This window comes from Mus musculus, chromosome 10 (assembly GCF_000001635.26).
Source record: "Mus musculus strain C57BL/6J chromosome 10, GRCm38.p6 C57BL/6J".
NCBI classification, from domain to species: domain Eukaryota; kingdom Metazoa; phylum Chordata; class Mammalia; order Rodentia; family Muridae; genus Mus; species Mus musculus.
The window spans coordinates 94,947,790-94,971,482 of record NC_000076.6 but is presented as its reverse complement, the minus strand read 5'-3'; the positions used below and the strand labels follow the sequence as shown (position 1 = coordinate 94,971,482).

Genomic DNA, 23,693 nt, shown 5'->3' with positions numbered 1-23,693 from the left:
ATCTCAGCACATGGGAGGCAGAGGCAGGAGGATCAAGAGGTAAAGGCTAACCTGGACTGCAGAGGAGACACTGTTTCTGAAAATAAAAGCCACTGTATCATTCATGGTTGCATACGGTACCACACTGGCTAATGTCTAGGCTGGCTCCATTTCTTGGGTATTGTGAACAGTACAGCAAACACGAATGCGGCAGTTTCTCTGTGGTATGTTGACTTAGAGTTCTTTGGGAAGACTCTCAAGTAGTATATAAAGAGATTGTGGTAGATATCCACAATGGAGCTTCATACAGCTGTAAAGAAAAATGAAGTCATTGCGTTTGCAAGAAAATGAATGGAACTGACGATCATTATGGTAAGCAAAGCAATCCAGACTTAGAAAAACAAATATCATGTGTTTTCTTTTATATGTGAAACCTAGACTTAAAATTGTGTGTGTGTGTGTGTGCGCGCGCGCGCAGTGTGACAAAACTAGAAATATGAAAAGGAGGAAAGAGATCTTAAGGAAGGGGAGGAAGAGGAATGGGACGTGTATGTGGAAGCAGAACGTAACTCTTTGCAGGAAGGAAAGGAAGGAAGTGGGCAAGGGGCCTAGGGGAAAGATGGAGGCGGGAGGGAATGAATGAGAAGGAAGTGTATGCCACACGTGTATGAAAACGTCTCAGCGAAACCAGTTATTTACTATATTGACCTAAAACATTCATTTAAAAAAACGATTACAAAACCAAGCAAACAACAAAACTCCACATACATTGCAGACCGCATCCTCTGAGAAGCGCTGTTGGGAGTGCGCGTGCGCAGTTTTCAAAGCTTTCCCAGATGATTTCAGGGCTGAGAGCTGAGAGCGGGGTATGATGGGCTGGAGCCCCACATACTTTCTCGTCCCTGGCTTTTCCTACACACTGGTCTTCCAGTAACAGCTAGAGAGGGCCTGCCCTACTTTAGTGAGTTTAGGTTCAAGAGCTTGTGTGAACGGGTTTTGAAACCTAACCTATATAGTTTCAGAGGAGGATCTGGTAGCCAGCAGTCAGGCCCCACCTGCGAAGGGGCCTTGTGTGACATTTCCACACGGGTGCACATGGTCTGCTCGCTGCAATCCCTCCATGCTAAAAATGGGAAGAGAGTAGGTGGAGCTCAAAATACTTTAAGTGCAGAGGTGTGGGCAGCTTCCATGTAGCTAGGTAATTCTGGACAAATGAAAGCTTGTCTCCGTGCAGCTACATTTATTTCCAAAGAGCTGGTGATATTCCCCCCAGGAATACATTCATTTCACTCTCAGTTTTATCTGCTTTGAGATCTTTAGACCATGGGATTAGGGAACCCCAGGCAGGAAGCAAGAGGCAGAAGAACGGGAGCTATTTATCCTTGCCTCAGAGTTAACGCTGGGAGAAACTGAAAGCCTTTTGAATATGGGAGATAAAATGCAAGAAAAATACTACCTTGGTCTCAACATCAAACAACAAACACACACATGCACGCATGTGCACAGACACATACTCACCCCAGTAAAGTGCCTAGGTTTTGGCTACTATAGAACCCTCACTATACATAAATAACAGATATACATAAATATTCCAAGATGTTGATAAAGTCTTCTTTAGAATACAAGGGTTTTATATCAGATCTGTTTGTTTCTGTGCAGTACAACTCATTCACTCTGGACATCACAAATTGGCTACAGCAGAAAAATGCATTAAGAATTATGATTTTTATCAATACACATGTGTTATAATTTATATTATATTATAAATATATTAAAATAATTATACATTTGAAAATATTAAATATATTAGAATTAATATATAAATGTATACATATATATGCATAAAGACATAGGAATAAGCTAAGCTTTTGCAGCTCTGATTAAGCTATTTTGAACTTCTTAAAAACTCAACAAACACATACTCCTCCTTAAGACAAGGGTTTTCAAACTGTAACTCTGTCTTAGGGTTTTACTGCTGTGAACAGACACCATGACCAAGGCAAGTCTTATAAAGGACATCTAATTGGGGCTGGCTTACAGGTTCAGAGATTCAGTCCATTATCATCAAGGCAGGAACATGGCAGCATCCATGCAGGCATGGTGCAGGAGGAGCTGAGAGTTCTACATCTTCATTTGGAGGCAGCTGGTAGAAGATTGACTTCCAGGCAGCTAGCGTGAGGGTCTTATGCCCACACCCACAGTAACACACTTCATTCAACAAGGCCACACTTCCTAATGGTGCCACTCCCTGGGCCAAGCATATACAAACCATCACAAACTCCTACCAGTACTGCCATCTGAAGTAGGTGTAGGAATCTAATCCCAGACCTAGAGAGCTGGAGCAGACTGGGCAAGGATGAAGAGTGCATTTGAAGCAAGCATTTCAGCCACCACCAAGAACACTGCCCTAGAGGTGCACACATGTGAGCGTTAGTCAGAAACATCCACATGCCCCTGACTGAACCAACCATGGGGGGTCATCACCTCTTCCCTAAGCTTGGCTGGGATGCCTCGTGGCAGAAGGCACGGTGTGAAAGGAACTCCAGAGCTCATGTCTGTTTTCCTGGCAAGTTACAGGTGTGGGTGCCATTGAAGTTCATTACAGGGTGGGATTTCTGACAGGGCTACCCCGGTACGATTGTGTGAGTGGAGCACTACACCAGGTCATCCTATCTGAAGAGCCATCATTTAATGTAAATAGAGTCAGCTTGCGTGTTTATTATGACAGTTTTCTCCAGATGGCTGCAATGTATCATATTCTGAATCGGTCCGTGATAATGATTTCCCAACAGATGTATGCGTGGTGAGAGGGTGGGGGTCCTCAGTGGGGGGAGGGGCACTTTGGGCTGGCTGTAGCTGATTCTGGTTCTGGTCCACTGATTTTTTTTTTCCGTTTCTATGAGGAAGTCCGTAGTGGTAAATTAATTAAATAAATCCGGGCAGCGGCACATTCTTCGCTACCCACTGCAGTGTTCTGGGTTCCTGAATGAAAGATACACACACACACACACACACACACACACACACACACACACACACCCTTTATATTTTAATATGCCTTATGTAGCCCAATAGCTGGGCCACTTCCTAACCTCCATGTGGCTAATCCACTTCCCTCTGATAACCCCGAGTTATCATTTATTTTATTCTGTATTCTACCTTGGCTGCCTTGGACCCAGTTGGGCGGCCCTCCTGGGCCACACTCTCCTGGCTCTTAAATGTTGGCCATGCCTCTCTGTCCTGCATCTTCTCAGATGTAGTATCTCTTCTCCCAGCGTGGCAGATCTCTTTGCTTTCTCTTTGTCCCTAGCTGGGGGAATCCTCTGCCCTGCCCAGCCATTGGCTATTGACATCTTTATTTACCAATCAGAACCAACTGGGAACCAGGCCCCTGAATATCCTATTCCTAGACACTGGATTGAACAGTTTTAAGAGGTCTAAATTTACATAAGCATACAAGCAGCTACAAAGTTTCCTGCTGGGGAAAGGGCTTCCCGACTTGAGTTAAGTTTCACAAGGCAGGTTACCTACCTTTCTATAAATGAGTAAGACGTGAGGCCTTGCCCGGGTTTGGGGAGTTTTAAGTACAGCATAAAAGTTTATATGAAAGGGTTCAGGAAAGCAACCCATCATGGTTAGCTTTTTATCAACTCGATGACACGTGTTAGAACCATCTGAGAAGAGGGACTCCAGAAAGTACCTCCTTATGTTTGGCCTGTTCACAAGCCTTGGGGGGCAGGGGAGGCGTTTCCTTGATTAATGACTGATGTGGGAGGGCCAAGCTCACTGTGGGCGGTGCCACCCTTGGGTTCTGGGTTGTACTAGAAAACAAACTGAGTGAGCCAATAAGCTCTCCTCCATGGCCTGTGCTTTAGAGCTTATCTCCAGGTGCCCACCTTGAGTTCCTAGCTGACTTCGCTCCATGATGGCATGTGACCTAAGAGTTACACACTGACAGCAGCCCTTTCCTCCTTACGGAGGTCATGGTGTTTTATCACAGCAATAGGAGTTCCGACTAAGACACCACCTGAGCACCAGTCTTCCATTCCTCCACTGTGTGGCATAGTCCCATGACGTCATGATCCCATGACACCGCTCAGCTTGCAGAGGGGGTTGACTCTGGTCACCAGCTTCCTCCTAATGTGCTCGAACTGGACTTCCCAGGAAATCTGACCTTCTGTTTTTTTTTTTTTTCCTTTCTACCACTTATGACCAATTTAACAAATAATACAGGCCATCTCTCTGTATCATCACCCTGGCTGTCTAAACCCTACTTGGGGATCTTGCAGTACTGTTCATCACCCCCAAAATGTTGAGATTTAAGCATATGTTCCTTATCTCCTCTAAAAGACACAAAAAGAAACATTTTTTTTAGAGAAAAGGTAGTGGGTTCTGAAATTTCCTCCTTCCTCCCTCTTGCCCCCCCCCCCCCCCAGCCTCACTGACCCCCTGGCAGCTGTCAGGGTGACTTCTCCCCGCATCTTTACTTCTCTTTGCAAGCTTGGGGAGAAAGAGGAAGTATAGGGACGGGTGGGAGTGGTGGCGCTGCTCAAAGATCTTCTGGAGGTAAGCCACCTAGACCCTACAATTCCTGAAAGAACCAGGAGAGCACACAGCCCAACAGGTCTGTTGGGAGCCACACGCTTTGCCCGGTGCTGACGGCTTCTTAAAGACATACGTCACAGAACAAGAAGATGACATGTTGACTGAAGGTGACTGTAACAGGAGTCTGATATGTTCCTTTACTCCGTCTGTGTGCAACACGTGTGGATTCCTTTACTGAGCACGCACTATGATCCAGCCCTTTTGGCCAGGCTTTGTGGCTGATCGGTGAGCACATCGCTCGCTCCCCTTCTGGGGTGAGTGAAACAGCAGTAGAGACCCTCAGTAGTTAGCCTGGCAAGTTCTTTGAGCAACTCCGCACACTATGGAGTGCTCTGTGGGTAAAGACTGTCACAGGGAGAGGTCCGAGTGAGAAGGAAAGGCTGCTTGAGATCCTGAGCCGGAACAGGCAGGTCTACGCAGGATGTTTCAGTTGATCGCAGCAGGAGAGGGACTAGAACACTGAACTGAAAATCAGGACGTAAGTGCCTACCTGTTTCCTGTTTCCCAGCTCCCCTGGTGTCTCTTCATCTCCTTTGCTGTTTCTACTGGCAAATGAGAAGCACTGAGTGCCATGCCCGACACAGGTAATGGCTCACACTTCCTGAGTGCCCGGGGCTTGCCTGAGTGTGTTGTTATCTGCGCTAATTCCTTGAATCTTCTCAAATTCCCCAGGAAAGGGCAAGCAAGGTTTGGGTCTCCGTGGAACAGATGAAGATACTATACAAAACACAAAGCAATCTGAAGCTCAGAACTGGTCACTTGATGATGGATAGTATCCTGGTCCTACTTAGTGTCTCAGTTAGGGTTTTCATTGCTGTGAAGAGACACCATGACCAAGGCAACTCTTGTTAGGGACAACATTTAATTGGGGCTGGCTAACAGTTTTCAGAAGATCCGTCCGCTATCATCATGTTGAGAAGCATGGCAGCAGGTCAGCAGACACGGTGCTGGAGAAGGAGCTGGGAAGTCTACATCTTGATCCGAAGGCAACCAGAAGAGGAGACTCCCTCTACAGGAAGCCAGCAGCCTGAGCATAGGGCCTCAAAGCCCACTTAGCAAGTGTTTGTTGAGAACCCACTAAGTGCTCGACCTGACTGTTGAGCCAAGACACAAGCTTCACACATTCAAAGTCAAATGAAAAGTTCAGTAGACCAGTGCTTGGGGGGGTGGGGTGGGGGACCACCGGCCAAACAGACAATGACTCTGAAGGTATGTTCTTAGATTTAGTTCACTGTTTGAAAAGTGAGCATTCAAAGTCATATTTTCTTATAACTGTTTCATGTGTACATGCCATTATCCTTTCTTCTTATCTCTCCTCCTCCATCCCTTTTGCTCCTCCTTTGCTGGGCTCATTTTTTTCCTAAATAAAGTCGGTAGCTGGCCAATGGCAGAATTTGTTGTTCTTTTAAATCTAAATTGTCTGAGAGAGATGTCTCCCCCCAAAGTAACTTGATTTCTTCTCAATTATCTATGGTTTTATTGTAGTTTTTCTATTGTCAAATGGGTTTTTAATCTTTTGTTAAAATTTTTTTTAAATTATATGTCTGTGTAGCTGTGGGCATGTGAGTGCAGTACCAGAAATGGCCAGAAGAGGGCACTAGAACACTGGAGCTGAAGTTGCAGGCAGCTGTATGCTGGGAACTGAACTTGGGTCCTCTTCAAGAGCAGTATGGGTTCTTCTCAAATCGTCTCCCCTGACCCTAGGTTTTAATTTTTTAAAATTACAGATAAAAAACCTAGTCGCTGAAAGCATTCCTAATAATCAGAATAGTAACCGTTGCAGAGAATTCATGCCTGACAGGCTTCTCAGTTGAGAAAGAACTGGGTTTTCCTCACAATAAGACACTGACCTGCATTTCCTAGCAGAGCTGGGGCTCTTGCCCCTCCCACTCCCGCCTTTTTCATTCCATTCAGAGTGGTCCTAAAATAAACAGGGAGAAGGGGGCCTGCCCGCCACTCCCCTAAGCGACCGGCCTCGTCAGTTATGATTACAGCTCTGTATTTGTTTTTCAAAAAGATGAAAAATCACAGGAGTTCCTTATTTGAATTTTAATAGGACAGCATTTTCCCCATCGCCTGAGAGTGATTTTGTGCGGTAAGCAGGCAGCCTCTCCAGGCAGAGTTTGATTTCCCTCTTCCTAAATCATTTCTTTTGTCTGAAGTCGTGCATGCCCGCACCCGAGGAGGCAAGAACACCACGAGAGAGATTGTGAAAGATCAAAATATTCAGTGTTTGAGCAGCATAGTCTACGGTAAGTCCCGGGGGTGGACCTTCTCCCTGCAGCCCCTGCACCGGACCTTTTCTTTTATCTTCCTGTAGCTGAACCTGTCTCCTCATCCTCAATCATGTTTGGCGAGTGCTTTACCACTGAACTGAGCCCCCAACCCTTTTTGGGAGACAAGGTCTTACCAAGTTGGCTAAGCAGGTCTGAAGCTCTCCAGATCATCTACCATAGTCTCCTAATTGGCTGAGATTTCAGGCCTGAAACAGAAAACCCCACAACAATTACTTTCTTTCTTTGAGACAGTCTCTCCACAGATCCCATTGCTGGCTTTGAAGTCATCCCCCTGCCTCAACCCCTCCAGGGCTGGGATTACAGATGTGCACCACCACGCCTAGCTCAATACTACTATTTTGTTTGGTTGATTATGCTGGAGTCTCATGTAGCCGGGGCTAACCCCCAAGTCGAAGGATAACCAGGAACTCCTTATGTCCCTGCCTCTATCTCTCAAGTGCTGGAGAGACAGCCTGTGGCACCATGCCCTGGAGAACATGCTTTTTAAGGAGCAGACTGTAAGTTGCCACATGATTATGTGAGTAGGTAGGGTACGACATCCTGAGCTATTAGTGGCAGGAGTCACAGACTGGCTCTAGTATTCCATATGGACACCATGTGGTAGTGGGACTTTGGGACAGCAGTAGTTAGTTTAGCTCTGTGAACTCTGATAGTTTAAAAAAAAAATAACATCTCTATCTCCTGGAACTATGCCAGCTGGGGTTGATGTCAACTTGCCACAGATTAGAGTCACCAGGGTAGGGAGACTCACCTATAGAAGTGTCCCGATTAACATGAGAGATGTAGGGAGACCCACACGATCTTGGGCCACACCTTCTGGTAGCATCCCACATAAGAAGAGCATGGCAGGAGGGCAGCTGTGCTTTCGATTCCTGGCCTTCCCTCTTCCTCTGAGATCGTCCGCCCTGTTGCTGCTTCTGTTGCTGCTACTGTTGCCCCTTCCCTGGCTGCAGAATCAGCGTTTCCAAACTCTCATCGTGGACTAAGAACCGGCAGCTCCCCAGGTGCTTGCAGTCATTTGGTGCCAGATTGGAAGTGCTGAAGGACCCAGCTCTATGGTTGTTGGGCCCCTGTCCCAACCCTAGCAAGTGACAGCCATTAGGGGGACTCCTCCAATGGCTGAGACACACAGCCTCCAGGACCAAGGAACTACTAGATCTCAGCTCTCAGGTGGGCTTCTGTTGTTGAATTTCAAAGCTGACTTAATAACTTTGTGTGTGTGTGTGTCTGTCTGTCTGTCCATCTCATAGGTCCTAATCCTCTAGAGAACCTTGACTAATACAGTAACCACCAACTGAAATTTAGCATGTCCTCCAATTACAAATGTAGGCGAGAAATTGGCACAGGTGCAAGGCACAGTAGCACCGTGACTTTGTTACCAGAACGAATCTTCTTCTCAGGTCATGTGAGCTGTGGCAGATTTCAAGGGGTACTACATGCTTGCTACCTTGGATCGGCACTAAGAATTATCTGGGCTGCTAGATCTCTTGTTACTTACTGTTGCTATAGAAGCACAGATGTCCCCATGCCATGATGTGTGTGCTTTGTGTGTGTGTGTGTGTGTGTGTGTGTGTGTGTGTGTGCATGCACACGACTGTGCTGTGCTTTCCTACGCATGCGTACGTGGACACCAGAGCTCATCTTTGGATGCCTTTCTCTTTTGCCCTTTACCTTTCTTGTTGACACTTGAGTTTCTCATTGAATCTAGTGTTTGTTGTTCACCTAGACAGATGGGACACGGAGCCCTGGGGATTTTACCAGCCTGTTAGAGAGGGGCCCATGCTCCCCTAACTGTTAAAGACCTCTTAGGAGACTCAGGATAGTCCCACTGCAAAATCAGATCTTCCATACAGCAAAAAGACCTACAGAAGGATCCATTTAGTGCCCGCCCTTGTGGCTTTAGTCACCTCTTTTCCTCTTAACAAAAATCTCAAATGCAGTCCACTTGTGAAATCATCATTTGATCTTTTAATGCCCGGTTAAAACGGGATCAGCTTTGAGCTATTCAAGAGCTGACTGTCTCTGCAACGAATTAGCAAGGATCCTTCTTCTCTGCCTCATCTCCCAGGCGCACTGACAAACAGGCAGGGCAGCCAGAGGAGATGGCACTCAGATCTGATCATTTTCCCATATCGCTGAGAAGTTGGAAATGGGCGGAGGCTGCAGTGGTGATTAAGACTCGGAATACCTGTGGCTTTTAATTACCATTCCACGCGTGTTCCAGTGTCCTCCTCCCTGACCTCGCACTCCTGTGGCTGTAATGAGGCAATTATCAGAAGCTATTCTGTATTGTTAGTTATCTTTGCATGCAAAGATATCTCCCTGAGCCTTCTCTTGTACTGCCTCTAGTACTTGGCTGACAAGAGATCCTCCTTAAGTAGGCGGGGCGACAGTAGGTCCTCCCTAAGTGGGCGGGGCAACGATAGATCCTCCTTAAGTAGGCGGGGCTCAGGTGAATATCCAGCTACTGTGCGTATTTAGAGGGCCTTCACTCTCGAAGATGCCCAGGCAAACACACTCATTTTCTTTTCCCACCTTGCATTTGTTTCTGCCACATCTATTCTACAAGCACTGTAGAACACTTACTATGGGGTAGGTAGGCATCATGCTGACATTAGATGAAAAGAATATAATCACTTCCTTTGAGGAATTTGGGGCTGTAGGAACACCAGACACATAAACACCACAAAGAATATGACAAAGGGAAGGTCCACTCTCCACAATGGGTATCATTTAAAAATTAAAAATTAAAAAAGATGCTAGGGGCAGAACCCGAAGAATGAGTAGGATTCTATCATGGGAAGAGAAAAGTGGCCATCTTCCAGACCAGAGGGACTTGAACTTGTCCCTGCTGGAGCAGTACACGGAACTCTTCCTGCCTCAACACTCATTCCTTCTCCTCTCTCCTCTTCTTTGTATCTGGGCCGATGCTGAGGAAGGCAGGCTATGCTCCCGGCCTTGCCCTCAGCCCAGCCCCAGCCCCCCCCCCCCAACTCCCACCCCCTGCTCACGAGGCAATGACGATCACTCCATTTCTCTTTGCCAATCTGTGACGTCAGGTGGGCACGTGACCACACTCTGGCTGGTGCGATATAAGGGGAAGTCTGCAATGGAGACTTTCTCAGACATAAAATGACAGCATCTCTCGGGGAGAGAGCTAGCCTTTCCTTTCTTGTCTTGAAAAATTCACATGATGCTTGCAGCTGTAGCGACTATCTTATGACAGCAGAAAGATAATAAGAGCCCGGGGCCTCTGGGAGAGTAGCACTGAATAGCAACCAGTACTGGCAACTGGACTCCTTGTGTTGGGGGTAGGACGGGAGGGGGGCGATTAACTCCTGCTTGCCTAGGCTATAAACTTGGGCTTTCCCTCCCTTATGGCTAAAAGTCCACTCAAACTATTTCCATACAATGTTTCGCTGTCTCCTCGGTGAGTGCCTGCAGTGAGATCGCTAGAGACACCCGTGAGTTTTACTGTTGATCAGCCCAAGCTGCGGCCCTCTGGGATCTGGCTCTTGCTCCCCTTCATCTTCTCCAGTCATTTTGGGAAACTCCTCAAGAGAATTACTTTGAGAAACTTCCCTCTTTCTCTAAAGGGTCACAGCGTTAGGAAGGCTGAGAACCACTGCTCCAGTCTAATGGATCCCTCAGCGTTTGCCCATCCACACAGCTTCTCTGCAGCTAGCTGGAGTCCAAACCCCAGTGCCGGAGCATATGAAGGGAATAGAGAACACAGTACTGCCAAAGACAGGCAGGCAGAGCCTGGTGTATCCAGCCTAGTGGGTTACATGGGGGGGTGTTGATAGCACCCCGTCCTCTCTCCCCTGGGGCTTGCTGAGGAGAGCCCGCCATGGAGAGCCTTTAGGCTTCTCACCCTCAGTTTGGATGTAGGAGATTGTTGCCAAGCAGGGGTGAAGTCCTGAGAGGACCATGACATTAAAACATGGAAGAAATAATAATGAATGGTCGAAAGACTTCCAGCCGGAAGTTCAACAGGAAGTTATCTGGTGTGCTCTCTTTTTTTAAAAGATGACAGATGAAAGGCTACATATATGCCCAGGGTAATGAACCTGGGGCCAGACTCCCAACCAGTCCTACCTAAAACAGTCTCCTTATAAACAGAGGAGGAACTAACTCAAGATGTCATCAGGCTGCTGAAATAGACGGGAGTCAGGCACAGTGGCATACGAATATAGTTGTTGAAGTGCTCAGGAGGCTGGGGGGAAAAATGACATGAGTTCAAGACCAGCCTGGGCTGCATGCACCACAAGACCATGTCTCAAAATAAACAAGCAACACATGAGATCTGGGATGTGAGAAAACGAGTCTATTGCACATGTCGGGACCACAGTGGGGATTAGTCACCAGGACCAAGGGAACTGTCTGAGATGACTTCTGCCTTTCATGAGAGCCAGGGTATAATGTGGTATACTCCAGTGAGACTAGGAAGTTACAGAGGGGAAAAAAAAGTACTAGAAACTTGATTTGAAGTACCTGTGAAATGAACAAGGGGGATGTCCAGGAGGCATTTAGATATATAGATCTAGTCAGGGTAACTCGGGTGCCTCTGTCTTAGGGGCATCGGCACGTGGTGACCATGGGCACAGCAACAAGGAGGGTGCCAACAAAGAGTACATGACTTCAATGGAAAGATGGGGACTAATGACACAACACTGGTGGGCTTCAGTGAGGCTGTGTGTGTGTGTGTGTGTGTGTGTGTGTGTGCGCGCGCGCGTGTGTGCGCGCTTGCGCTTGTGTGTATAGTGTATGCCATAGTATGCATGCGCATGTGGAGGTCAAAGGGCAACCCTCAGGAGTTAGTTCTCTCCTTCTGCCTTTGTCTCAGTTTGAACTCTGCTTGTTCAACAAGCACTTTGACCACTGGGCCATTCTGCTGCCCCTGACCTCTACTTTCTCTGAGCTTTGGCTCCTTTGCCATCTGTTTTCCACAGCACTTTTCTTAGTAGGCAGAGAACAATGTTGCTGACAGTTTCAGGAAACCACAACCTGAAGTTCCTCCCCCTTCGCAAAATAATTTCTGTTTTTGAGACATTGTTTCCTTATGCAGGGTAGGCTTGCCTTGAACTTGGGCCGTTTCTGCCCCAGTTTGGGATGAATGCTGAGATTATAGGCTAGCATGATTTGCTCAGTAAAAGACTATTATTCTCTCACTGTACATGTGACAGTCCCTGGGAAATACTCTCGTTGGCTTTGTCTGCAAGGATCATGTAACCTATACCAGGTCTCTGACACGTGGATTGCCCAGGTTTGAGTCACATCTGGATGGGAAGATGGGAGATTGGGAGGATGTGTTTCCAGAACGAGACCGTTAAGGCTTTCCAGGCAGAGAAGAGTAGTTGCCATGGTTCTCAGCCCATCAACATTTAAGAAGAGAGGAGGAGGAGGAGGAAGGAGACACAACGTTGATATGTCAAAGTAGATCAACAGCTTTTTGGAAGCCAAGATCTGTTTCCGATGTGTATTTATTCTTCTACACCCTCCCCACTATCTAGTATCCTGCCTTAACATGCCTGTCATCAACAAGTGGGTGTGGAGAAAAATCCCAGACATCACACCCAACAAGCAGGGGGGGGTACTTTAAAAAAAAATGACAAAGACTAACAAGCCCAGAAATCTGATTTGGGCAATATACAAAAGCACACCCCCCCCCCCCCCCAGTATTTGGCCTCCATGAACACAGATATTAATAGATTCTCTAAAGAGAGCCAATCTTTTCAGGTTTTGGACGGCACCGTCATATCAGTATGAACTCAAATCGTTCCAGATGAGGATGACATTTGAGGAGTGTCTTGAAGAAACCGGGTAGTGATATAAAGAGCTCTGTTCCTGCTACTGTGTTCTGGGCTCACCGTAATTTCATGCTGCATTTGAAAGCCTGCAGGGGAGACACCTTAATTGCTACGGATGCCAAATAGGAAGAAGAGTGCTAATCAAACCTTATTAATCGACGACATACTACCAGCTTTCAGGAACAGATGCTAAGGGGGAATGAAACCTTGTAAGCCACGGGTACCTACCAACACCCCCTCAGGTCAGTAACAATTGTTTTTCTTCACATACACCTTTCCTGTCCACTAGGGGGAGTACTAGCGCACGCCAAAGCATGGCTTTTTCTATGCCTGATGCTTAAACTCCCTATGCCTAACAAAAACTTGTTCGTCTGTAGATTCCTAAGACCTCCAGCCTGTGATGGCCCAAAGATCTAACCAGATGTCATATTTTTCAAACAGACAGAGTATATCATTCAAGGTATGTTAAGAAAATACATTGCTTAAATTCTCAGTAACTCAGAACCATCTTAGTGAACATTTCTCTTGTAAACAGAAGTTTCTAGCCAGGAAGGCAAAGGCGAGGGCTAATTATTTGTCAGAATCTTTGCTTATTTAAAAAAAAATAGAAGATGCTGAATCTGTGCCCTTTCAATTTTAAAAAGCTTAATTTTAATACCTGTTAGACACTAGTATGATCTTTTATTGCTCAGTGGAGTTCTTAAAGTATTATTGGCACTCAGTTGATAATTATTATAATTATTATAAGCTTGTCTAACATAATTACAGTATAAGACTCTTCCCTCTTCAACACAAAGCCACTTTCAAAAAAAGTTTGAGAGGCTATGTAAATTAACAAATAGCCGAAATGCCACACTTAGCTTCGCACCCAGCTTCGCTGCCCTTCCTTCTTCTCAGTTCTGTATTTTTTTGTGGCAGGGTACTGCATTTTTTTTTCCTTTTTAGTCTCTGTTGAGAATGTCAACCCGTGAATTGGTAAGCGTGTTATTGTGCGTATGCCAAGTCAATGTGTTTGGAGCTGTGGATTCCTCAAAGACTGACACCCACCCCTGCAGTTGCCTGCTTTTGCAGAAACATTCCGACAACATCGACTCAACACTGACCCTGTGTGAAGCCCCGTAAACGGCATAGGACAGGACAGCATTGCTCCTGACTATACCCTCAGCCCTATCACATGCCTGGCATCAGGAGCCCCGAGGGTTTCTTGCTAAGGACATAAGCAAGTAAATAAAAGGTTTGAGATGTGAAAGTTTTGGGGGCACAAAGGTCTTGTTTGCCCAGAGATTGCTAGAGAAATCAAGAGCGCTATGCATGCAGGGACCTCTCCTCAATGGAGGAGATAAAATACCTGTTTTCACTGTCTAGAAGGCTGGGAGTGAATATTGTTGACGGCCCGGTGACCTTTTTGCTATCTGCAGCAGCAGCAGCAGCAGCAGCAGCAGCAGCAGCAACAGCAGATCTCACCCTTTTGCTATAGAGATAGACCTCACTTAAATCCCCCACAACGTTTATTCCAGACTCTCCCTCCCTACCTCACAGGTAATAGAAGCCCTCCTTAGTGGGGGAATGTCCCATGTACCCTGTGGCCTGTTGAATCTCTGTCCTGAGTCAGAGACCACACTAGAATCTAGGCTTTTTAGCTATGGAACCTACCCTCGTGGTCACATGTATTTCATAAAGCAGTTTCTAAATGCTCACACCTTAAGCTTTATTCTGCACCTGGAATCGGAATGATTGTTGCCTGGAAACCTGGAATAGGAATGATTGTTGCCTGGAAACTTTTTCCCAAATTGTACTGTTTTAAACATGCTGACAATGAACCACCTGGTACCAGGCTCCTCAAGTCTGATACAGGACGGTGATGTCGATCTGAACAGAGGTTTTATTCTTGCCTCTTTGTGGATCACTGCCTTCATTGACAACTTCAGTGTCCCCACCCACCAAGAAAGGAATTGTAGAGAAACACTAAGTTGCTATCCCTGACCTCAGAAGAGTTAACAGTGGTATGAAAGGGTGCTTGGCCTATTTATCTATTTGTCAATTCTCCCATCTATCCATCCATCCATCCATCCATCCATCCATCCATCCATCCATCCATCCAACCATCTATACATCCATCCATCTATACATCCATTCCTCTATACATCTATACATCCATCCATACGTACATACATATATCTATTTATACATCCATTTATTCATCTATATATCCATCCATCTATAAATCCATCATCTATAAATCTATCTATTCACCCATTAACCTATACATCCATTTATATATACATACATCTATACATACATACATCTATATTTACCCACCCACTCATTCTCCAGAGCCTTAAACATGCTAAGCACATATTTTCCCATTGGACTATATCCCCAAGTCTATTGTCATTTTCTTAAAGGAGCTGAGAGTCTACTAGAGAGCTTTAGATATAATTTAACTACTCACACAGAAAGTATCAGACAAATAGGGGTTCACAAAGTAAGAAACAAGGGAGGAAACTTTAGGTAAAATTACCAAAAATGTGAAGACCTGGAGGCAGAAAGAGCCCCGCTTGCTTAAGAAACATGGCCAACTCTGCTAAAAACCAGTACCAGCCACATCCCTCGCTCTGGTCTAAAAGCCCTTAACCTGACTATGAAAGTCCCGGAGTACATAGTTGATATTTCAACAATGTCTAGGGTAAGAGTCACATGATGAGCCTGGTTATGTGCTGGGTAAGACAGGAGCTGGAGAGCTATCTGAGCTGGGTCTGGTCATGGGTCAGGTAGTCAGGGCCAAGGGAACTCCCCACCCTCTTCTGCCACAAACTGGTTTGTTTCATCTACTCAGTCTGTTTCATGGCAAGGCACTCAGGGAAGGGTTGCCTTGAGGGACAAGACTATTTATGTATTGCCTGCTTTCCTGGGGCCCTCATCCATGCTGATGCTAAGTGGATGCCTTCCAAAAGGCATGTGGGCTCTTACCTCTGGGTTCCTTAAGAGTCCAAGTAAATGTGTTTTGATCAACGAGATTTTGTGTCTTTGGCTTTAGTTAGGCTGTCACACATACAAATGGAAACATTTTTTTTTGCACCCCTCCCTACCCTTTATCGAATGAGCTTGTGATCCTAATATGGTTGATAGCAGTGTCTCTCTAGAGGCTGAAGTCAGACTGCAGTGATGAGACCTTCTCCTTATTCCAATGCAAACCTTTTCCTGAGGAGACAATATACCCATATCTACTCACTCCAGAAAGGCAGCCATGACAGGCCAAAGTACAGATACCACCAAAGTCACCAAAGTCCAACTTGGTAATGCAGTGAGTGTAGGGGTTGTTCATTAATCTGCTCTAAGCCCCCTGGGCCACAATCCCCCACTCTTACATGTTGGCAGTGTCTCTGTCCTACACTTCTCAGGCTGGGGCCTTCTCTGTCCCTGGCAATGGTGATTCTCTTCCTTCTTCCTGTGGTTGGTTCCCTTGCCTGAGAAATCTAAAGCCCTGCCTCTGTCTCCTTACTCCAGCCATTGGCTGCTGGCAAATTTATTTACCAATTAGAACCAGCTTGGGTTAAGGGACGTGTGAATTCCCGAGTAATTTGGGTACCCAATTAACACAAGCAATAAACCAATCCACAAGAAGTGAGTTTTATTGGGGTTACTTATGGGAATATAGGTGAGGGGTCCCTTACAGGAGCAGGAGTGACTCAAAGACAGCCGCATCACCAAAGCCCACCCCCAGGACTGGTGACAGCTCACAAAGCTGGGACCCTGGAGCAGGCTGCACAGCTTGCAGGTAGCTCATCAAGTTGGAGAGTGTCCTTTCCAGGTGCCTCAGGTGGTTTAAACCTCTTCCAGGAAGTCTGGATGATTTATGCCTCTTCCAGGCTGCTGGTCAGGTCTCAGAGTCTGCAGCCTGGCTTGTTTGAGAGTCTTCACAGCTCATCTTTCCTTCTCTAACGGGGACTTTCTGCTTTTATTGCTTTCTCTGGTTGATCCCTCCCACCCGTGAATCTTGTCAGTTTCAGGAACTTCCTGAAGATCATTTATTGACTTGTTTACCTTCCTGCTTGAGATTCCCTGCAGGATGGGTGTTTCAATCTTAGAGGAAACAAGAACAATAATCTTGTTGTGATAAATCTCCAACCCAAATAAGCTCTGGCAATGAAATCATGACTCAATTAATAGGAATACATGCTGTGCACCTAGATTGGGCAGATCTACCAATACCATCTTCCACATCTATGAGACCCATCCAGGCCATGTGCTTCTGCTCTGCTTTTCTTCTTCCTCCTTTTCTGTGCCCTCTCCCTCTCCCATTTTCTCCTCCTTCTCTCTTCCCACCTTCCTCTCCACCTTCCCTTTTATCTGCCCAATCATCAGTTCTCCTTTATTTTACAAATTGAGGTGGGAAGCAGGTTTACAGGAAATCACCTGAGTGCTGACTCATTCCTTGTTCACAACCACTCACAAGAGAATTGACCTTAAATATAATTAGCCCCAGGGCTATCCACAACAATGGGGTGTTTCAATCTTAGAGGAAACAAGAACAATAATCCCCCCAAAAGAGAACTAATCCCGCATGAAGGTACAGAGAAGGTAAGCGTAGAAAGACTTCGATGCCTGCAAAGAAACCAGTCCTGCTTACAGCCTAAGAGTTAGGAAGATATTGGTTGTTTATACCAGCCAATCTGTGGGACTCCGCTATGGAAATCATAGGAAACTAACACAGTGACCTAACATAGAATTGGGGGGGGGGGTCTCAGCATCAAATAGCAGTAATAGTAACAGTGTCACTATTTACTAAGCAGATCCTGTGAGCCAGGGTTTGGGTTACACACATCCTCCCCCACCCAAGTATTATCTCATTTAGTATTCATGTAACCTCCGTGAGTCATAACCTTTCCCCTTCCCCCAATCTTCTAAGACGATGCTGAGGCTCCCAGAGCCCAAGGCTACCTAATTACAAAACTACTAACTGGAGGCATAGGATCTAGAATTGAGGTCTGACTAGGGCCATTATATCCTGGTACAAAGAAAATGGCTTCTCGTCTTTTGGGCACAGAAAGCCCCTGTGTCAGAGGGCAGGGGCTAGCGAGCAGAGGGCTGGTTGGCTTTCAGTCCTCCTTGCCTCTTTGGGCAAACCTCCACTTTACAATGACCTGCTCTGTAGCACAGGTGCTCAGTTGTTATATTGGACCAGCTGGGGGTTGAGGTGGCTGTGGTAGCATCAGGAGGTACACAGGGGTCATGAGTATTGGGGTGCAGTTGAGAAAGAGGCCCCGGGGGCTCCTTGTGACCTTTAGGAAGGCATTAGACCTCCCTTCAGCCCTGTTCTGCTCACTGGCCTTAGCACACCCCCAATCCCTCCGGTCTCTCAGTCAGCAAGAAATCTAGTTTGCAGGATCACGTGCTAGGATGACCTATTGACCTTTTTACCACCATCCTCGCCGTCCCTACTATTACCACCAAACCAAAAAGCCCAAGAAATGCCTCTCTGGCTGTTTTATTTGACTCCGACTTTCAGCGTCTATGCCTTTCCTCACAATTAAAGCTCCATTTCGCTCTAAAGTTTGCAGCTTTCATGAAGAGGGAAAAGGGACCTTTGACACCGTAAATATTTAATCACCATTGAGATGTCCAAAAGATGAGGGAATGGACGGTGCAGATTGGCTGGCTCTGAGAAGCAACAAAAGAAGCCATAGTGGTGGGGCAGGGGGTGGGACAGGGGGTGGGGCAGGGGGTGGGCAGGGGTGGAGCAGGGGTGGGCAGGGAGTGGGGAACGGGGTGGGGCAGGGGTGGAGCAGGGGTCGGAGGTCGGGGTAACCTAAAACATGCCATCTTTAGAGCTTAAAGTGGCTCACATTCCTATTCACTAAGTGTGCCTGAGCTATGAAGGAAGCTAGATTTATTAATTTATTTATCTCTTTAAATATTGGGCGGGGTGAACTAAGATGAGATCTGGAGGTGAAGAAGTCTGACGCTCTCCTCCTACTTCTGTTTTGGTAACCATGAAGAGACACGAAATTTCTAGACTATATCGAGGTGACTGCTGGAGTTCAGACGTGGGGGAGAAAATGTCTAAAGAAGGAAAAAAAAGAGCTGTCTGTTCGGTTTTGTGTCTTGTTTGAAAATACACTTCAAACATTCGACAGTATTTCGGAGATCATAACTGCCTATGCCCCCACCACCTCCTGAGCCCTTGGCCCCCGGGAGTCCAGATTCACTTTTAAGTACTTTTTAGCTTTATGTTTTAACTGGAAAAAAAAATAATCTTGCCCAGTAGGGCTTCCATTTGTTTCTATCAATGGGCTGAATTTAGTTTAGGAAAGGCTGTGGAGAAAGAATGAAATGTGCCTTTTCCCCTTGCCAGATCTGGACGCACCAACCGTTTGGAAATAAAGGGCATGCAATTTGCCAAGTGTTCCTGCTGAAGGGCCATCCCGCATCTCTTCTGGATCTTTCTTTGAGGTAGGTTGAGTTGATGGTTATATTCTTGCAGGAAGCAAGTGATAGGAACGGAAGCATTAAAGGGGTGGGGTGGTGGCTGAGGTATGGGCATGGTAAGGGGGCAAGCCAAAGCTGGCATCAGTAGGAGGCGCTGCGTGCTACAGGTACAGGGTGAGGGGTGAGGGGTGCTGAGTGAACCAGGGCACTGAGAGAGGACACCCCGTGGAGCCAATGGCCTTTTAGAAGACCTGGTCACAGCTAGTATACTGATTATCAGGTAGGGATCTGGGGGGGCTAAGCACCCCAACTTCACCTTAGCTCTCCACTCCGGGGTCTCCCACAGGGCCTCCCATTGGCTGAATCCAACCAGAAGCCAAACTGTCCTTAGATGCAGACTTTCGGTATAGAACGAGACTGGGAAGGCAGGAGATGATAGGAAGAACTGAAGGCGACGCAGCCAGGATGGATAAGAAGACATACGCAGAAAGGATTGAGGAAGGAGGGGTAGGTTAAGTTCTGCGGGTATCCTGACCTAAGAACTCATGGTGCTGTATATAGGAAATGGGCACCACATCCCCCGCCCCCCGCCCCCCGCCCCCCGCCCCCGCCTCTCCTCTCTTTCGTTTTATGTCACATCTTAGTAAAAGATTTTTGAAAAGACAAAATGAAGCCAGGCATGGTTGCATGTGCCCGCAATGCTAACACTAGAGAGGTTAAAGCAGAAGAGTTTCTACTTTGAGGCCAGCCTGGGCTATACGGCAAGAGGCTATCTTAAAACGCAGGGAGCAGGGGGATTGAAAAGATGACTGCTCTTGCAGAAGACCAAGGTTTGGTTCCCAAGGCCTACACAGTGGCTCACAAATGTCTGTTACTCCAGAGCCAAGGGATCCAGTGCCCTCTTCTGGCTTCTGGAGACACTAGGCACACACACAGTATGTGGTATATACACAAGCAAATACTTATAAACGTGAAATGCAATGATTTTTTTTCCCCAAAGGACTGGGAGACGTCTCAATCAGGAAAAGTGCTTGCTATACAAGCTTGGGGGGTCTGACTTTGGATCCCCATGTAAATACTGGGCGTGATGGTGTATGTCAGTAACCCCTAGGCCAGTGGGATGGAAAACATGAATCCCTCGGGCTCACTGATCAATTAGCCTGTCCAGCCAAATCAGTGGGCTTCAGATTCTGTAGACGCCAGTGCTGACCTCTGACCTTCATTTGCACGCGCACACACGCGCACATCCAACCCCTTGCCTGCCCCCTCCCCCCCCACACATTAAAAAAGAGGGGAAAGCCAAAAGCAGCAGAAGGCCAAGAAAAGTATTCAGCTCTTACATTTGAGATTTGGTGCGCGAGACGCTTAGCATCAGCAATCCAATGGAACCATCACGCCCTCAATACTTCCCAAGCATGGATGAGGACAAGAAACGCTTCCCCAGTCTTCCCCAGGACCACGTGCCCAGCCACCAGCCAGCCACTGCCCATACTCAGAACTCATTCCAGGCTACATGGCGATATTTCGTAGGGAGGGCAAGGACTGTGGAATAAGCCGCGTGTGCTCCGCAGAGAGCGCCAGATTGCTCGCCCAGAAGTCCAGCCACTTCATCGTCAGCTGAGAGAATCTCCCCACCAGAATCTCGAGGAAGCGGAAGCACAAGCGACTGTGGAGCTATCTGCCTGTTAATCTTATCTTCTGCTATTCATTTTAAGAGTTTGAGTTATTATTAATATGAAGGTCTGCTTTATGGCAGCTCTTCTTGTTGAATGAGTTTGTGCCAAGCTGCCTGCCAGTTATCAAGGGACTCAGGGGCCCAGGGTTACACTAACAGCGAGTCCCTGAGATGTGATGACAGAGACATGAAAAGATTTTTTTTTTTTTTGTCCTAAGAGGGATCAGTATTTTATGTTTACCCTCAATAACCTTTTGGCGCTTCATTTCAAAGGAACATTAAGAAAAAAATACAAGCAAGGATAGCCACACATTTCAAAAATAAATCTTTATTTATAAAAAAAAATTTAATTTTAATTTAAAATTAATTTAAATTAATTTAATCAATTAATTTAGTTAACTTAAAAATTAAATAACTTTAATTTTAATTTTAAGAGACCACCCAGGTTGCAGAAGTGTCCTAAAGCTGAAGATGTAATTAGCCGATGAGTTTGCCTACTTCCTGCAGATCTAGAAAACTCGATGGTCGCTGATGACTTAACGGTATTTTGCTGTCAATCAAGGGCGGCCTCAGATCCTTCACCACAGGCAGAGCAAGTGTCGGAAGAAACTTCACCTTCCTGAGTCAGGGCCGTAGTCTGTTTTCTATTGCTGTGAGAAACACCATGACAAAAAGCAAGCTGAGGGGGAAAGGGTTAATTTCATCCTGCAGCCTACAGCCCATCCTGAGGAGAAGAGAGGTCAGGACCTGAAACAGAGGCCATAGAGGAACACTGCTTACTGAACTGCTCTCTGCCCTTGCTGATCCAACTCAGGACCCTTTGCCCAAGGGTGGCAGCACCTGCAGTGGGCTGGTCCTTCCCACATCAATTAATAATAATAATGATAATAATAATAAGAATAAGAATAATAATGGCCTGCAGATGTGCTACAGACCAGTCTGATGGCGGCAAATTCTCCACTGAAATTCCATCTTCCCAGATGATACTTGTCTGTGTCAAGGTGACAAAAACTTAACCAGCCCAGCCTGCCGCTTCTGTAACACAGCACCGAGTGCCAGGGTAGTTTATGTCCTGGACTCTGCAGCCTCTGAGAAAAATTGGCATTTACCACCCTTTCCAAAGGCCCTTATAATATTGAAGGCTCTTACAGGCCGTAAAGAAAGGCAGCGTTGGGACTTTACGCAAAGAACAGTGGTTTTGAATGTCCACCTCTGTTCTTTTGTCTGTAAGTGTTACTCTTCTGGGAAGCAATATGTAATCCAACTCTGCTGAGTCATGACAGAGAAAGCTGACAACTGAAATGTTGGAGGTGAGCCCATCACACAATCCAGCCTTCTTACAGGAACTAACACTGGGTACTGTCACCAAGCATAGAAGGTTACTCTCCATCCATCCATCCATCCATCCATCCATCCATCCATCCAAGGCCATGTTGACTGACAGCAGGACCTGATCTTACACTCCCTCAGCTCTTGCGCGCGCCAGACTCGACCAGCAAGGACGCTGCAACAGGATCCTTCTGCACACGTTTATTGGGAGAGCTTGATTGTAGAGGCGAAGAGACCCCGAGCCCAGAACTGGTGCTGCTTTTATAGGCCTAGGAGAGGCGTGTCTTACACCAGGATTGGTTATGCACTACGCCTCATTTGCATGTTCCTCATCTGATTGGCTACTCTCTCTCTCTCTGTACCTCACAGAGCCTCATTATCATACCTCATTTGCATGTCTCACATCTGATTAGTTATACTCTCAAAGCCTCATTACCATGCCCGGGCCAGGCACTGTCTTTGCAAAAAACTTTACTGCATATGTACACATTGGTTGTTTGTCCAAACTTATACGTGGTGGCCAGCAGTAGTCAGTGCCACTCTGCAACGGCACATGTGGCTTCCCACACTCAGCCACACCTTGAAAACTTGTTTAAAGTGTGGATATTCTTGACCAATGGTCCTTGTCTGTGGATGGAGAAACACTGAGAGGGAGAGAGACAAGAATGCTGGGGGAGGAAGGGCAGGCCCACCTGGCCAGCCAGCTTAGTCAGCTCAACTGCGATCAATGAGGTGACGGACGTCACAGCCAGATCCCTCAGTCATATCTCATGACTGCGCTGAATTCAACTGACTTCTATTGGCTGAACTGTGTTCAACTCATCTCTTAGCATCCACTCAAACTATAAAACGATACTTCCTCTAGTGTACTTTCAACTATCTGTTAATCTGAAGACCAGGAAGGAAGCTGGCTCAATTCATTTTCCTGTCAGTCACCAAAAGGGACCAGAAACTTTGATAAGGTTTTCAGCCCGAAGACCACATAGATATGAGCAGAGTTGTGGAGAGGCAAGGTGGCCTGTCTGAAATTCCAGGAGGCCAAAACAGATGTGATCTCTGTGGAATTGGGCAAGGTGTCATCGTAGCTACAAAGAAAGGGTGTGTAAAGGATCTCTTGACCACTAGAACTAACATTCTTAGTTGCTTCTGGCTCCCATCAACCCAATCAGCCCTTTAAAGTATGGTCAGTTAAAAAAAAAAAAAAAAAGCAAAACAGAAGAGTGAAATGTGAATGATAACCATCTTGTGACTGTGACCAATTGCCTACTGAACAGCCGTTCTTAACGTCCCAAGTCCCAGCAGGAAACCACAGAATCTATAAAGCCCTGTCCAGCAGAAATGAGTCTGATTGTAGATGGCTTGGTTAACCCAGATTGCCTCCAGTGCCTGAGGGAGTGGATATTTTCTCATTATGGAGACTTTTCCAGCTAGCAAAGGCTGTGCGTACAACTGCTCAGAACCCATCTGAACGGCCCGTTTCCGTGGTAGCAGGTCTGTCTGGAGGACAGATCTGTATCACCTTCTTTTGTTTGGTTTTCAGCCATTTGTGTTACAAGAAGTTCTGAAATG

At 46.4% G+C, this 23,693-nt stretch overlaps 1 long non-coding RNA gene across 1 annotated transcript; it reads right to left on the bottom strand.

Moving 5' to 3' along the window:
- Window positions 1-6,238: 6,238 nt before the first annotated feature.
- On the bottom strand, window positions 6,239-9,846 carry Gm40744. The gene is made up of 3 exons (XR_871964.1): window positions 7,633-9,846; window positions 6,995-7,066; window positions 6,239-6,284 (listed from the first exon to the last, which is right to left on the bottom strand). It is a non-coding gene; the product is annotated as a predicted gene, 40744 (long non-coding RNA).
- Window positions 9,847-23,693: the final 13,847 nt, after the last annotated feature.